This window comes from Crinia signifera, chromosome 12, assembly GCF_055691185.1.
Source record: "Crinia signifera chromosome 12, ASM5569118v1, whole genome shotgun sequence".
Classification (NCBI taxonomy): Eukaryota; Metazoa; Chordata; class Amphibia; order Anura; family Myobatrachidae; genus Crinia; species Crinia signifera.
Window position 1 is genome coordinate 89,253,534 of NC_139228.1, and position 16,379 is coordinate 89,269,912.

Here is a 16,379-nt window from a genome sequence, read left to right on the forward strand (position 1 = left end):
TATAGCCCAGCAGATTCCGTTACAGTGTCTTATATAGCCCAGCAGATTCCGTTACAGTGTCTTATATAGCGCAGCAGATTCCGTTACAGTGTCTTATATAGCGCAGCAGATTCCGTTACAGAGTCTTATATAGCGCAGCAGATTCCGTTACAGTGCCTTATATAGCCAGCAGATTCCGCTACAGTGTCTTATATAGCCAAGCAGATTCCGTTACAGTGTCTTATATAGCGCAGCATATTCCGTTACAGTGTCTTATATAGCGCAGCAGATTCTGTTACAGTGTCTTATGTAGCGCAGCAGAATCCGTTACAGTGTCTTATATAGCGCAGCAGATTCCGTTACAGTGTCTTATATAGCGCAGCAGATTCCGTTACAGTGTCTTATATAGCGCAGCAGATTCCGTTACAGCGTCTTATTCCGTTACAGTGTCTTATATAGCGCAGCAGATTCCGTTACAGCGTCTTATATAGCGCAGCAGGTTCCGTTACAGTGTCATATAGCGCAGCAGATTCCGTTACAGCGTCTTATATAGCGCAGCAGATTCCGTTACAGCGTCTTATATAGCGCAGCAGATTCCGTTACAGTGTCTTATATAGCGCAGCAGATTCCGTTACAGTGTCTTATATAGCGCAGCAGATTCCGTTACAGTGTCTTATATAGCGCAGCAGATTCCGTTACAGTGTCTTATATATCGCAGCAGATTCCATTACAGTGTCTTATATAGCGCAGCAGATTCCGTTACAGTGTCTTATATAGCGCAGCAGATTCCCTTACAGCGTCTTATATAGCGCAGCAGATTCCGTTACAGCGTCTTATATAGCGCAGCAGATTCCGTTACAGCGTCTTATATAGCGCAGCAGATTCCGTTACAGTGTGTTATATAGCGCAGCAGATTCCGTTACAGTGTCTTATATAGCGCAGCAGATTCCGTTACAGTGTCTTATATAGCGCAGCAGATTCCGTTACAGTGTCTTATATAGCGCAGCAGATTCCGTTACAGTGTCTTATATAGCGCAGCAGATTCCGTTACAGCGTCTTATATAGCGCAGCAGATTCCGTTACAGCGTCTTATATAGAGCAGCAGATTCCGTTACAGCGTCTTATATAGCGCAGCAGATTCCGTTACAGTGTCTTATATAGCGCAGCAGATTCCGTTACAGCGTCTTATATAGCGCAGCAGATTCCGTTACAGCGTCTTATATAGCGCAGCAGATTCCGTTACAGCGTCTTATATAGCGCAGCAGATTCCGTTACAGCGTCTTATATAGCGCAGCAGATTCCGTTACAGCGTCTTATATAGCGCAGCAGATTCCGTTACAGCGTCTTATATAGCGCAGCAGATTCCGTTACAGTGTCTTATATAGCGCAGCAGATTCCGTTACAGTGTCTTATATAGCGCAGCAGATTCCGTTACAGTGTCTTATATAGCGCAGCAGATTCCGTTACAGTGTCTTATATAGCGCAGCAGATTCCGTTACAGTGTCTTATATAGCGCAGCAGATTCCGTTACAGCGTCTTATATAGAGCAGCAGATTCCGTTGCAGATTCCGTTACAGTGTCTTATATAGCGCAGCAGATTCCGTTACAGCATCTTATATAGGTGCAGCAGATTCCGTTACAGTGTCTTTTATATAGCGCAGCAGATTCCGTTACAGTGTCTTATATAGCGCAGCAGATTCCGTTACAGTGTCTTATATAGCGCAGCAGATTCCGTTACAGTGTCTTATATAGCGCAGCAGATTCCGTTACAGTGTCTTATATAGCGCAGCAGATTCCGTTACAGCGTCTTATATAGAGCAGCAGATTCCGTTGCAGATTCCGTTACAGTGTCTTATATAGCGCAGCAGATTCCGTTACAGCGTCTTATATAGGTGCAGCAGATTCCGTTACAGTGTCTTTTATATAGCGCAGCAGATTCCGTTACAGTGTCTTAAATAGCACAGCAGATTCCGTTACAGTGTCTTATATAGCAGCAGATTCCGTTACAGTGCCTTATATAGCCAGAAGATTCCGTTACAGCGTCTTAGTTATATAGCACAGCAGGTTCCGTTACAGTGCCTTATATAGCCAGCAGATTCCGCTACAGTGTCTTATATAGCCCAGCAGATTCCGTTACAGTGTCTTATATAGCGCAGCAGATTCCGTTACAGAGTCTTATATAGCGCAGCAGATTCCGTTACAGTGCCTTATATAGCCAGCAGATTCCGCTACAGTGTCTTATATAGCCAAGCAGATTCCGTTACAGTGTCTTATATAGCGCAGCAGATTCCGTTACAGTGTCTTATATAGCGCAGCAGATTCTGTTACAGTGTCTTATGTAGCGCAGCAGAATCCGTTACAGTGTCTTATATAGCGCAGCAGATTCCGTTACAGTGTCTTATATAGCGCAGCAGATTCCGTTACAGTGTCTTATATAGCGCAGCAGATTCCGTTACAGCGTCTTATTCCGTTACAGTGTCTTATATAGCGCAGCAGATTCCGTTACAGCGTCTTATATAGCGCAGCAGGTTCCGTTACAGTGTCATATAGCGCAGCAGATTCCGTTACAGCGTCTTATATAGCGCAGCAGATTCCGTTACAGCGTCTTATATAGCGCAGCAGATTCCGTTACAGTGTCTTATATAGCGCAGCAGATTCCGTTACAGTGTCTTATATAGCGCAGCAGATTCCGTTACAGTGTCTTATATAGCGCAGCAGATTCCGTTACAGTGTCTTATATATCGCAGCAGATTCCATTACAGTGTCTTATATAGCGCAGCAGATTCCGTTACAGTGTCTTATATAGCGCAGCAGATTCCCTTACAGCGTCTTATATAGCGCAGCAGATTCCGTTACAGCGTCTTATATAGCGCAGCAGATTCCGTTACAGCGTCTTATATAGCGCAGCAGATTCCGTTACAGTGTGTTATATAGCGCAGCAGATTCCGTTACAGTGTCTTATATAGCGCAGCAGATTCCGTTACAGTGTCTTATATAGCGCAGCAGATTCCGTTACAGTGTCTTATATAGCGCAGCAGATTCCGTTACAGTGTCTTATATAGCGCAGCAGATTCCGTTACAGCGTCTTATATAGCGCAGCAGATTCCGTTACAGCGTCTTATATAGAGCAGCAGATTCCGTTACAGCGTCTTATATAGCGCAGCAGATTCCGTTACAGTGTCTTATATAGCGCAGCAGATTCCGTTACAGCGTCTTATATAGCGCAGCAGATTCCGTTACAGCGTCTTATATAGCGCAGCAGATTCCGTTACAGCGTCTTATATAGCGCAGCAGATTCCGTTACAGCGTCTTATATAGCGCAGCAGATTCCGTTACAGCGTCTTATATAGCGCAGCAGATTCCGTTACAGCGTCTTATATAGCGCAGCAGATTCCGTTACAGTGTCTTATATAGCGCAGCAGATTCCGTTACAGTGTCTTATATAGCACAGCAGATTCCGTTACAGTGTCTTATATAGCGCAGCAGATTCCGTTACAGTGTCTTATATAGCGCAGCAGATTCCGTTACAGTGTCTTATATAGCGCAGCAGATTCCGTTACAGCGTCTTATATAGAGCAGCAGATTCCGTTGCAGATTCCGTTACAGTGTCTTATATAGCGCAGCAGATTCCGTTACAGCGTCTTATATAGGTGCAGCAGATTCCGTTACAGTGTCTTTTATATAGCGCAGCAGATTCCGTTACAGTGTCTTAAATAGCACAGCAGATTCCGTTACAGTGTCTTATATAGCAGCAGATTCCGTTACAGTGCCTTATATAGCCAGAAGATTCCGTTACAGCGTCTTAGTTATATAGCACAGCAGGTTCCGTTACAGTGCCTTATATAGCCAGCAGATTCCGCTACAGTGTCTTATATAGCCCAGCAGATTCCGTTACAGTGTCTTATATAGCGCAGCAGATTCCGTTACAGTGTCTTATATAGCGCAGCAGATTCCGTTACAGTGTCTTATATAGCGCAGCAGATTCCGTTACAGTGTCTTATATAGCGCAGCAGATTCCGTTACAGTGTCTTATATAGCGCAGCAGATTCCGTTACAGCGTCTTATATAGAGCAGCAGATTCCGTTGCAGATTCCGTTACAGTGTCTTATATAGCGCAGCAGATTCCGTTACAGCGTCTTATATAGGTGCAGCAGATTCCGTTACAGTGTCTTTTATATAGCGCAGCAGATTCCGTTACAGTGTCTTAAATAGCACAGCAGATTCCGTTACAGTGTCTTATATAGCAGCAGATTCCGTTACAGTGCCTTATATAGCCAGAAGATTCCGTTACAGCGTCTTAGTTATATAGCACAGCAGGTTCCGTTACAGTGCCTTATATAGCCAGCAGATTCCGCTACAGTGTCTTATATAGCCCAGCAGATTCCGTTACAGTGTCTTATATAGCGCAGCAGATTCCGTTACAGAGTCTTATATAGCGCAGCAGATTCCGTTACAGTGCCTTATATAGCCAGCAGATTCCGCTACAGTGTCTTATATAGCCAAGCAGATTCCGTTACAGTGTCTTATATAGCGCAGCAGATTCCGTTACAGTGTCTTATATAGCGCAGCAGATTCTGTTACAGTGTCTTATGTAGCGCAGCAGAATCCGTTACAGTGTCTTATATAGCGCAGCAGATTCCGTTACAGTGTCTTATATAGCGCAGCAGATTCCGTTACAGTGTCTTATATAGCGCAGCAGATTCCGTTACAGCTTCTTATTCCGTTACAGTGTCTTATATAGCGCAGCAGATTCCGTTACAGCGTCTTATATAGCGCAGCAGGTTCCGTTACAGTGTCATATAGCGCAGCAGATTCCGTTACAGCGTCTTATATAGCGCAGCAGATTCCGTTACAGCGTCTTATATAGCGCAGCAGATTCCGTTACAGTGTCTTATATAGCGCAGCAGATTCCGTTACAGTGTCTTATATAGCGCAGCAGATTCCGTTACAGTGTCTTATATAGCGCAGCAGATTCCGTTACAGTGTCAAATATATCGCAGCAGATTCCATTACAGTGTCTTATATAGCGCAGCAGATTCCGTTACAGTGTCTTATATAGCGCAGCAGATTCCCTTACAGCGTCTTATATAGCGCAGCAGATTCCGTTACAGCGTCTTATATAGCGCAGCAGATTCCGTTACAGCGTCTTATATAGCGCAGCAGATTCCGTTACAGTGTGTTATATAGCGCAGCAGATTCCGTTACAGTGTCTTATATAGCGCAGCAGATTCCGTTACAGTGTCTTATATAGCGCAGCAGATTCCGTTACAGTGTCTTATATAGCGCAGCAGATTCCGTTACAGTGTCTTATATAGCGCAGCAGATTCCGTTACAGCGTCTTATATAGCGCAGCAGATTCCGTTACAGCGTCTTATATAGAGCAGCAGATTCCGTTACAGCGTCTTATATAGCGCAGCAGATTCCGTTACAGTGTCTTATATAGCGCAGCAGATTCCGTTACAGCGTCTTATATAGCGCAGCAGATTCCGTTACAGCGTCTTATATAGCGCAGCAGATTCCGTTACAGCGTCTTATATAGCGCAGCAGATTCCGTTACAGCGTCTTATATAGCGCAGCAGATTCCGTTACAGCGTCTTATATAGCGCAGCAGATTCCGTTACAGCGTCTTATATAGCGCAGCAGATTCCGTTACAGTGTCTTATATAGCGCAGCAGATTCCGTTACAGTGTCTTATATAGCGCAGCAGATTCCGTTACAGTGTCTTATATAGCGCAGCAGATTCCGTTACAGTGTCTTATATAGCGCAGCAGATTCCGTTACAGTGTCTTATATAGCGCAGCAGATTCCGTTACAGCGTCTTATATAGAGCAGCAGATTCCGTTGCAGATTCCGTTACAGTGTCTTATATAGCGCAGCAGATTCCGTTACAGCGTCTTATATAGGTGCAGCAGATTCCGTTACAGTGTCTTTTATATAGCGCAGCAGATTCCGTTACAGTGTCTTAAATAGCACAGCAGATTCCGTTACAGTGTCTTATATAGCAGCAGATTCCGTTACAGTGCCTTATATAGCCAGAAGATTCCGTTACAGCGTCTTAGTTATATAGCACAGCAGGTTCCGTTACAGTGCCTTATATAGCCAGCAGATTCCGCTACAGTGTCTTATATAGCCCAGCAGATTCCGTTACAGTGTCTTATATAGCGCAGCAGATTCCGTTACAGTGTCTTATATAGCGCAGCAGATTCCGTTACAGAGTCTTATATAGCGCAGCAGATTCCGTTACAGTGCCTTATATAGCCAGCAGATTCCGCTACAGTGTCTTATATAGCCAAGCAGATTCCGTTACAGTGTCTTATATAGCGCAGCAGATTCCGTTACAGTGCCTTATATAGCCAGCAGATTCCGTGACAGCGTCTTAGTTATATAGCACAGCAGATTCTGTTACAGTGCCTTATATAGCCAGCAGATTCCGCTACAGTGTCTTATATAGCCCAGCAGATTCCGTTACAGTGTCTTATATAGCACAGCAGATTCCGTTACAGTGTCTTATATAGCGCAGCAGATTCTGTTACAGTGTCTTATATAGCGCAGCAGATTCCGTTACAGTGTCTTATATAGCACAGCAGATTCAGTTACAGTGTCTTATATAGCGCAGCAGATTCCGTTACAGTGTCTTATATAGCGCAGCAGATTCCGTTACAGTGTCTTATATAGCGCAGCAGATTCCGTTACAGTGTCTTATTCCGTTACAGTGTCTTATATAGCGCAGCAGATTCCGTTACAGTGTCTTATATAGCGCAGCAGGTTCCGTTACAGTGTCATATAGCGCAGCAGATTCCGTTACAGCGTCTTATATAGCGCAGCAGATTTCGTTACAGCGTCTTATATAGCGCAGCAGATTCCGTTACAGCGTCTTATATAGCGCAGCAGATTCCGTTACAGCGTCTTATATAGCGCAGCAGATTCCGTTACAGTGTCTTATATAGCGCAGCAGATTCCGTTACAGTGTCTTATATAGCGCAGCAGATTCCGTTACAGTGTCTTATATAGCGCAGCAGATTCCGTTACAGTGTCTTATATAGCGCAGCAGATTTCGTTACAGCGTCTTATATAGCGCAACAGATTCCGTTACAGCGTCTTATATAGCGCAGCAGATTCCGTTACAGCGTCTTATATAGCGCAGCAGATTCCGTTACAGCGTCTTATATAGCGCAGCAGATTCCGTTACAGCGTCTTATATAGCGCAGCAGATTCCGTTACAGTGTCTTATATAGCGCAGCACATTCCGTTACAGTGTCTTATATAGCGCAGCAGATTCCGTTACAGTGTCTTATATAGCGCAGCAGATTCCGTTACAGCGTCTTATATAGAGCAGCAGATTCCGTTACAGCGTCTTATATAGCGCAGCAGATTCCGTTACAGCGTCTTATATAGAGCAGCAGATTCCGTTACAGCGTCTTATATAGCGCAGCAGATTCCGTTACAGCGTCTTATATAGCGCAGCAGATTCCGTTACAGCGTCTTATATAGCGCAGCAGATTCCATTACAGTGTCTTATATAGCGCAGCAGATTCCGTTACAGTGCCTTATATAGCCAGCAGATTCCGTGACAGCGTCTTAGTTATATAGCACAGCAGATTCTGTTACAGTGCCTTATATAGCCAGCAGATTCCGCTACAGTGTCTTATATAGCCCAGCAGATTCCGTTACAGTGTCTTATATAGCGCAGCAGATTCCGTTACAGTGTCTTATATAGCGCAGCAGATTCTGTTACAGTGTCTTATATAGCGCAGCAGATTACGTTACAGTGTCTTATATACCGCAGCAGATTCCGTTACAGTGTCTTATATAGCGCAGCAGATTCCGTTACAGTGTCTTATATAGCGCAGCAGATTCCGTTACAGTGTCTTATATAGCGCAGCAGATTCCGTTACAGTGTCTTATTCCGTTACAGTGTCTTATATAGCGCAGCAGATTCCGTTACAGTGTCTTATATAGCGCAGCAGATTCCGTTACAGTGTCTTATTCCGTTACAGTGTCATATAGCGCAGCAGATTCCGTTACAGCGTCTTATATAGCGCAGCAGATTCCGTTACAGCGTCTTATATAGCGCAGCAGATTCCGTTACAGGGTCTTATATAGCGCAGCAGATTCCTTTACAGTGTCTTATATAGCGCAGCAGATTCCGTTACAGTGTCTTATATAGCGCAGCAGATTCCGTTACAGTGTCTTATATAGCGCAGCAGATTCCGTTACAGTGTCTTATATAGCGCAGCAGATTCCGTTACAGTGTCTTATATAGCGCAGCAGATTCCGTTACAGCGTCTTATATAGCGCAGCAGATTCCGTTACAGCGTCTTATATAGCGCAGCAGATTCCGTTACAGCGTCTTATATAGCGCAGCAGATTCCGTTACAGCGTCTTATATAGCGCAGCAGATTCCGTTACAGCGTCTTATATAGCGCAGCAGATTCCGTTACAGTGTCTTATATAGCGCAGCAGATTCCGTTACAGTGTCTTATATAGCGCAGCAGATTCCGTTACAGTGTCTTATATAGCGCAGCAGATTCCGTTCAGTGTCTTATATAGCGCAGCAGATTCCGTTCAGTGTCTTATATAGCGCAGCAGATTCCGTTACAGCGTCTTATATAGCGCAGCAGATTCCGTTACAGCGTCTTATATAGCGCAGCAGATTCCGTTACAGAGTCTTATATAGCGCAGCAGATTCCGTTACAGTGCCTTATATAGCCAGCAGATTCCGCTACAGTGTCTTATATAGCCAAGCAGATTCCGTTACAGCGTCTTATTCCGTTACAGTGTCTTATATAGCGCAGCAGATTCCGTTACAGCGTCTTATATAGCGCAGCAGGTTCCGTTACAGTGTCATATAGCGCAGCAGATTCCGTTACAGCGTCTTATATAGTGCAGCAGATTCCGTTACAGCGTCTTATATAGCGCAGCAGATTCCGTTACAGCGTCTTATATAGCGCAGCAGATTCCGTTACAGTGTCTTATATAGCGCAGCAGATTTCGTTACAGTGTCTTATATAGCGCAGCAGATTCCGTTACAGTGTCTTATATAGCGCAGCAGATTCCGTTACAGTGTCTTATATAGCGCAGCAGATTCCGTTACAGTGTCTTATATAGCGCAGCAGATTCTGTTACAGCGTCTTATATAGCGCAGCAGATTCCGTTACAGCGTCTTATATAGCGCAGCAGATTCCGTTACAGCGTCTTATATAGCGCAGCAGATTCCGTTACAGCGTCTTATATAGCGCAGCAGATTCCGTTACAGCGTCTTATATAGCGCAGCAGATTCCGTTACAGCGTCTTATATAGCGCAGCAGATTCCGTTACAGCGTCTTATATAGCGCAGCAGATTCCGTTACAGTGTCTTATATAGCGCAGCAGATTCCGTTACAGTGTCTTATATAGCGCAGCAGATTCCGTTACAGTGTCTTATATAGCGCAGCAGATTCCGTTACAGTGTCTTATATAGCGCAGCAGATTCCGTTACAGTGTCATATAGCGCAGCAGATTCCGTTACAGCGTCTTATATAGCGCAGCAGATTCCGTTACAGCGTCTTATATAGCGCAGCAGATTCCGTTACAGTGTCTTATATAGCGCAGCAGATTCCGTTACAGTGTCTTATATAGCGCAGCAGATTCCGTTACAGTGTCTTATATAGCGCAGCAGATTCCGTTACAGCGTCTTATATAGCGCAGCAGATTCTGTTACAGCGTCTTATATAGCGCAGCAGATTCCGTTACAGCGTCTTATATAGCGCAGCAGATTCCGTTACAGTGTCTTATATAGCGCAGCAGATTCCGTTACAGTGTCTTATATAGCGCAGCAGATTCCGTTACAGTGTCTTATATAGCGCAGCAGATTCCGTTACAGTGTCATATAGCGCAGCAGATTCCGTTACAGCGTCTTATATAGCGCAGCAGATTCCGTTACAGCGTCTTATATAGCGCAGCAGATTCCGTTACAGTGTCTTATATAGCGCAGCAGATTCCGTTACAGTGTCTTATATAGCGCAGCAGATTCCGTTACAGTGTCTTATATAGCGCAGCAGATTCCGTTACAGCGTCTTATATAGCGCAGCAGATTCCGTTACAGCGTCTTATATAGCGCAGCAGATTCCGTTACAGCGTCTTATATAGCGCAGCAGATTCCGTTACAGTGTCTTATATAGCGCAGCAGATTCCGTTACAGTGTCTTATATAGCGCAGCAGATTCCGTTACAGTGTCTTATATAGCGCAGCAGATTCCGTTACAGTGTCTTATATAGCGCAGCAGATTCCGTTACAGTGTCTTATATAGCGCAGCAGATTCCGTTACAGTGTCTTATATAGCGCAGCAGATTCCGTTGCACTTTACAATAGTAGACAGCGATAAAACAGACTGAATAACAACAGACAGACCTGGAGGTAGGAGCAGGGCCGGCAATAGAATTCTTGGGGCCCTGTACACTGATATTTCTGCCTCCCCCCCCCCCAACACACACAAAATTTATTATATATATATATATATATCATTCCAATGTGTCCGGCACTCTTGCCAATTTTACCCGGTGCCTTCTCCAATAAATATATATATATTTAAGTGCAATAAACCGAAACGTGGAATTCAGCACTTGTTTGGTGTGTTCTTGAAATCTATGCTACCTTGGAGTGCCGCTCATGACTACCTAAATCCTAAATATATATATATAAATATATGGTGAACAGACCCTTGTGTCGCGCCACAGAATTTATGGTCAATTTGTACGGGGCTGCCCTACTCACTGAATCCCCTGTTGGATAGGGGATAGGGGGGGAATATGGAGAGCAAAAGTGGGTTGGCGCCTCTAATGTTGATCACTCCAATTAGATCAACCAAGCCTTAGTCAATATAAATCTAGCACATAGGAAAAAAAGTCCATTCAATCTTTAAATATTTATTAAAAAGTATTTTCTTACCACACAGTAGTAATAGTTATTCCAGATCTTTGTACATTCCATTGATACATCTCTGGTACATGGAAACAGCAGAAGAAAGTAAACCAACGCGTTTCGCCCCTTAGCAGGACTTCATCAGGGGTTAACTGTAAAGTTATACAAAAATAATTTATTCAAACAGTCATTGTTAAAAATGTAAATATGGACAATTTTCATCATAACAGGCTAGTATACGATGTCTTAGGCAGCATAAATCTTAATACTTATAGACATGATATACAGAAAAATATTAAAGAGGTCTATATAAAAAAGCGGAAGGAGTGGACAGGTGAACAGAAGCAGAAAAATGGATAAAGATTGATAGTAAGTCATTTCACGTAGCGTGCAGTTACAACAAAAGAAATTACACACCTGATCTCACGACAAGATTTTGTATAATTTTCACAGGTAGAGACAATTCATAACAGGATTGTTAATATGTCCTTGTACAAATGAATGACCGAATGAGAACAATGTATAGAAATCTTTGTGAGGTCATGTTCTCAATCCTATGACATAGTCTAATTTATACAGGCTATTGCAATAATATCATAATGATATAGCCCATCGCTCAATCAAACAGGCCATGTGAAGAAAAAAAATATATAAAATTAAAAAAAAAAATTGGTTCTATGGAAAATTTCAGGAATTCACCTATTTCCAATGTCTATGTAGGAGGACCGACTGGTGGGGAAAGATTTTTCTCCAAACCTATGAAATTGCTGATTTAACAGTACTGAGTACATAACCTCAAATATGCAAGAACATTTTTTGGTACTTGTTTTCTAGAACGGCGCCCATCGCGGGCATCGCATGTACATCGCATGCCATTATAATGGCATGCGATGCGACCAATGCGATGTCCGGGATTTTACATAGAAATGCATAGTAAAATGTAAATCGCGTCGGTCGCATCGCATGCGGCCAAAAAAATCGCATGCGATGCGACCAACGCGATTACCGATTTTACATAGGGAACAATGTTAAATGGCCCAATTGACCTAATTTCACATAGGGAACAATGTTAAATGGCCCACAGACCCCAAATAGACACCCTGAAGTGTGAAATGGCCCCCCCAATTGTTAACGCCACCCCACGATCAACGTCAACCCGAAGCGTGGCGAGCCCGCGAGGGGCGGCGGTACGCGTCCTCCGACCTTTTCATACCCCCATTATCCACGTCGGCATGGAGTTTAGAATAGAAAGTGTTGCGAGCGCAGCGAGACACCGAGCTCGAAGCGTGGCGAGAGGACGCGGATACCTGTGAAGCTCGCGAGGGGACGCATATAGCTGTGAAGGTATCCGCGTGCGCTCGCCACGCTTCGGGTTGACGTTGATCATGGGGTGGCGTTAACAATTGGGGGGGCCATTTCACACTTCAGGGTGGCTATTTGGGGTCTGTGGGCCATTTAACATTGTTCCCTATGTGAAATTGCGGTAATCGCGTCGGTCGCATCGCATGCAATTTTTTGGACGCATGCGATGCGACCGACGCAATTTTTTTCCTTGCGATGCCTAAGATCAAAATCGTGGGCGCCCTTCTAGGAAACAAGTACCCATTTTTTATACTGAGTTTGATATTTTTATTACTTGCAATGCTGCTATAACAGATTCCTTTCTCCCTTTGAACAACAATTTTCCAAAAAAAGGAGCCTTTAGAGGTGGCTATACCTACAGATGACATGATCATCAATATGATTGAGGACATATGGGCCCTTATTCTGATTGACGCGGACTTTACCGCATACTTTCGGATCGCGTGTTTACGGCGTCTGCGCATGCGTGGAGAACGCAACGCGCATGTGCCACGCCTTGACTCGGTACCAGTTCGGCCAGATCCCGTCCAGAACTGTTCACCGCTATCATTCGGGAAATAGGGGCGTATTATAGGCGTCATGCGGAATGACACATGGGCGTAGTTTCAAAGTGGGCAAAACGGGGCGGAAACATGGGCGGACACGGGGGAGTACACTTATGTTGGGGGGCGTACATTCGGAAACCACTCCGAATGCACGCGATCAAAAAGGGCAGAAATGTGCGGTGTCCACAAGTGTACTATTGCTTTGCGGACACCACTCGTTCATGCGCTAGGCGAACGTACGCCTAATGACTACAACCATTAACACCTGAACCCAATAGAATCTACTCCTTTACTCATTACTCACTAATAGGACGCTTGTCAGTGCTTTAATTGAAACCATTGCACTTCAATTGCTGTAAGGGTTAATGTGTGCAATGCATGTGTTAGGCATGCTTGTAAGGATATATTGGCATCTAATTGATTCCAATTAAAAATAAGAAGTTTTTTATGAGGATAGGTAATTGAATAAGTGGGTCATGTGATGTATAGCAGAAGATACTTCATAGTGGGTTGTTTGGCGTAAATACTCCGCTTACGTGCGGTAGCACCGCTTGGCTCCCGTTCGGATGCGGTATTCCCGAGCATACTCTGTAATACTCTGTAATACCGTGCCGAATCGGAGTGTTTCTCCCGCACACGCATGCTTTGTATGTCGTCCGTAAACACGCCCTGTTCTTAAAGAGTGAGTCCGTCCGAATGCGGAGGACACGTGGGCGTTTCTACGGACGATGGCCGCACGCGGCAAAACACCGTGGCGTGCGGACCGCACCGTAAGAATGCGGGAATATCCGCACCGATCAGAATAAGGGCCATAGTGTGGTATTCCCCTATAATTAGGGATACACACCTATAGTGGATAAAAATGATGATAACTGTCTTCCTAAAGGATCTGGGGGGACCACAGTTAGTTAAAGGGCTGGATATCAGGTAGGTCCAGCTGTTCGAACAGATAATGAAACATCTATGATAATGTGCCACTCACTAATTTATAGCACCCATCTCCCAGTTGATAAAGAAGAATACAAAGGGAGTGTACATACCTTAATACAATTTAAAAGGCGATAAATTCAGTACAGAATCAGGGGTGCTCCGGGAGGCAATCCTCACTGATTGATACACAAAAGTAATATAAAGATATGTGCAGAGAGGCATATACGGACCCTCTATTTCAAATTCAGCTTATGTTGTTAACTGCCAAGTGGTATGAAAAAAGGGAAAATTCCTTAGAAGTATATAATGGGTAAGGGGGACACTTAAGGTCCTTAATATAGTTTTTTTTTTAATATAAATTTGACCAAATGTTAGATGTTATACCTCTTATATCACACAATAACCACTTAATCCAAAAACAGAGAAGATACAAAGTATATAAAAGTAATTTTTTTTCTCTTGAGAGACTACAAGGTCCATTTTTTCAACTTTCATTAGGTAAATGGTAAACATAGTACATTTTGTGGTGGTCCTCAGCAGAAGAACGGAGCCGCCGGGACCAGCGCGATAGGTAAGTCTGCGGGGGATTGAGGGGGGGTTTAACTATAGCACCGCACCCCCCGGCGCCCCCACATGCACAGCGCCCCCCCCCCCCCCCCTGCGGTGGCTGCAGTGCTATAGTTACGCCGCTGGACAAAAGGCTGAGCCGAGGGTACATGCACAGTACAGGCGCCCGCCGCCTGACAGATGGCCGAGATGAGCGCCGAACGCACTGTGAAGGGCGGCTGCAGCATGTCACATACCAGGTAGTGGATGGCTGTCTGCAGGGCACAGAAATAACAGCCAGCTGCGGCACATATTGTACAGGCGGCCAGGACAGGGCATACATCACTGGGGCCCCTAAGATCGTGGAGGCCCATCACAGTTGTCCCCATTGACCCCCCCTGTTTCCAGGCCTGGGTAGGAGGGGCCTGCTACAAGCTTACAATCTATAGACCAGTGATGGCTAACCGTGAAACTCCAGCTTTGTTTGTTAATCCACACAACAGTATTAAAAGGTAGAAGAGGTTCTGCCGCGTGACCCCCTGTCGCTTAGACGCTGGTTCTGCTGCCGTTCTGCTCCCAGACCCAGGTGCAGCACAATGAGGCCCCCAGGACCTGACCAATGGGGAGCGAGGGGGCGAGGCAGCAGCCGGAGAGGAAACCCGCCCTTTACAGCGGCACGAGAGCCCGGGGACTGTGCCCAGTGACCAGGCTGCAAGGTTTCCTGATGTCTTATAGTCGCGGCCCCCGCGGCTGGCTGTAGGTATAGGCTATCGGGCTGTGACCTCCAATTGGCTCGTGCTGGCGCTATCTATTAAATGGCCCCCGGACCCGGAGTTATCCTCAAGGACTTGAGGAGGATGAGCAGCGCGATCTGTGCTCTCCTCACAAAACGTAAAGAGCCAGCGGGGCAGCAGGAGTGAGCAGCAGAAGAAGTCGGAGTGGTGAGTACTGGTGGGGGCATCTGCATATGGCACTACTGTGGGTATTCAGTGCATTGCACTACTGGGGGCGTTCTGTATATGGCACTAATGGTGGTGATCTGCATATGGCACTACTGGGGGCATTCAGTATATTGCACTACTGGGGGCGTTCTGCATATGGCACTACTGGGGGCATTCAGTATATTGCACTACTGGGGGTGTTCTGCATATGGCACTACTGGGGGCATTCTGCATATGGCACTACTGGGGTCTTTCAGTTTATTGCAATACTGGGGGTGGTCTGCTTATGGCACTACAGTGGGCATTCTGTATATGGCACTACTGGGGGCATTCTGCATATGGCACTACTGGGGGCATTCTGCATATGGCACTACTGATAGCTCCCTCCTCCTCCCGCACTGGCGGAGGAGACCACTGCTGATACACAGCTGCATATGCAGCGCTGGGGAGAGGCTTCTGCTGGTGAAAGGTAAGAGGGGGAGTGGCGAGCTTCAGCAGACCCAGGCCCCTTTAACAAGCCCAGGTAATTAGTACCCATTCCCCCATATTGGAGGCCCTGTGCATGTCCTCTATGAATGTTCAATAATTCATAAACCAGTGGACATAAAGGCAGTTATGCTGTTTCCGTTACCTTGCAACCTATCATTCGCTACCCTTAGCAACCACTATGCCATCATTTAATTTCCAAAAGTGGAGCCCTGTGTGAGGCATCTACTTTCACTGACAATGTGAAAGGTTGTAAAACACATTTACATATGAACTAGGTGATTCATCGCGCCCTACGGGCGCTCTTCACACCGTCGTAAGGGGCTGCGCCCCCTTAATTTGTGAACGTTTGTATATGAGAAATATGGTTAGAATTGTATGAAAGATGCCCTGTATTGCAACTTAGGTGTCCGCGAATCGCGGGAGGGGGGGTCGCGGAGGGTGCCGCGAATTGCAGGAGGGGGGGTCGCGGGGGGTGCCGCGAATTGCAGGAGGGGGGGTTGTGGGGGGGTGGATGCTGCGAATCGCGGGAGGGGTGGGTTGCCTCAAATCGCGGGAGGGGGGTTACGGGGGCGGGGGTTGCGGCGAATCATGGTAGGGGGGGGTCGCGGGGGGTGTGCCGTGAATCACGGGAGGGGGGGTCACGGGGTGGGGTGCCGAGAATTGCGGGGGGGTTTTTGTGTGCCGTGAA

The 16,379-nt window shown here is 45.6% G+C and overlaps 1 long non-coding RNA gene across 1 annotated transcript in view; it reads left to right on the plus strand.

The window, feature by feature from the left end:
• LOC146049318 (uncharacterized) overlaps positions 1-16,379 on the plus strand; it is a 36,741-nt gene that overhangs the window by 2,104 nt on the left and 18,258 nt on the right. The gene's annotated exons all lie outside the window — the stretch shown is intronic.